This window comes from Myotis davidii, unplaced genomic scaffold, assembly GCF_000327345.1.
Source record: "Myotis davidii unplaced genomic scaffold, ASM32734v1 scaffold2574, whole genome shotgun sequence".
Taxonomy (NCBI): domain Eukaryota; kingdom Metazoa; phylum Chordata; class Mammalia; order Chiroptera; family Vespertilionidae; genus Myotis; species Myotis davidii.
In genome coordinates, this window is record NW_006285606.1 from 12,920 (window position 1) to 14,615 (window position 1,696).

Consider the following 1,696-nt stretch of genomic DNA (forward strand, 5'->3'; position numbering starts at 1 on the left):
GAGGACTATGCTCTCTACCTTCCCCCCGGGTAAGGGCTACGCCCTCCACCCTGCCCCAGGGTAAGGGCTATGCCCTCCATCTTACCTTGGCCATGTGCTCAGCAAGGCTTCTTCCGGGAAGCCAAGCCGCTGCTGGCCACACCCAGGATTTCTCTGGACTGGCCAATGATAGTCAAGGGAAGTGCACGTCATCACTATGACCACATCCTGTGTAATGAAACACCGACTCGCGCCTGGCCAATCGGCAGGGCCCACAGTCCTTTCTCCTCCCCTTACCCCAACCCCCTATAAAACTTCTCTCCACACAGAGTTTGCTCTCTCTCTGCCACTTGCTGCTGTGCCAGTAAGGGGGGGCAGGGGAGCCAAACCTAGGTTTGAAATAAATGACTCTTTGCTTTTGCATCAGACTCGCTGTCTCCCTGGTGGGCCCTTGGGAATCTTGAAATCTGGGCACAACAATTATACCTGCCTGGCCAGTTTGGTTCAGTGTATAGAGTGTCTGCCTGCAGATTGAAGGGTCCAAGGTTCGATTCCAGTCAAGGGCACATGCCAAGGTTGGGGGCATGCAGGAGCCAGCCGATCAATGATTCTCTCTATCATTGATGTTTCTATCTCTCTCTTCCTCTCCCTTCCTCTCTGAAATCAATAAAAATATACTAGAAAAAAATAAATTATTGTATTTACTTGAGAAGTGATTATACTTGAGGCATCCCTTCTAAATTACATTGCATTTTAATGGCTTTGATATGAAACAAGTATATGGAATTTAGCCTATGTTCCAACATTTTCATTGTGCTTACCACCCTTAATCCTGGGTCAGTGCAAGGAACAAATAACACAACATGGATAGATCTAGAGGGTATTATGCTAAGTGAAATAACTCAGACAGAGGAAGACAAATATCATATAGTTTCACTTATATTTGGAATCTAATTTGAAGAGAAGTAAACAAACAAAGCAAAAGCACATTCCTAGAAACAGAGACCACAGAGGTGGCTACCTGAAGGAAGGCTTTGGGGCTGGGTGAAAAAGGGAAGAGAAATATAATCAATAATATTGTGATGTTTACAGAGTGACAGACAATTACTAGGATTAGTGGGGATCACATTTTATGGTATAAAAATGTTGAATCACTTTACTATACACCTGAAATTAATATAATCAATATAAGATATATAACAACTATTCTATATAATAAAAGGCTAATATGCAAATAGACCAAACAGTAGAACAACTGAACAACCAGTAGTTATGACATGCGCTGACCACTAAGGGGCATGTGCAGAACATGGTGGGTGTTGGCCACAGCAGGATGGTGGAGCAGGTGAGCAGAGGCACCAGACCAAGGAGAGGCACAGGTCACTGTCATCGGGGCAAGCCTCTGGTGATTACTGAAAATTCTTTGCTACTGTGTGCTGCAGTCCTGCCCAGTGCTCTCACCTTCTACTGGCACCGGCCCCACTCACACCCGCTGCTGGTGCCAGAGCCACCTCTCCCACCCACTGCAAGTGCTGGCCCTGCTTGCACCCACAGACAGCACTGAAACTGCCACTTGCACCCGCTGCTGGTGCCCAGTGCCAGCCCCAATCACTAGGTGTCATCAGCAGGTGTGAGCAGCAGCTGCCAGCCCTGATCCCCTCTGAGGGCTTCTCCACCTCCCCCTGCTGCTGAGGGGCAATCTGGGCAGCAGCCACCC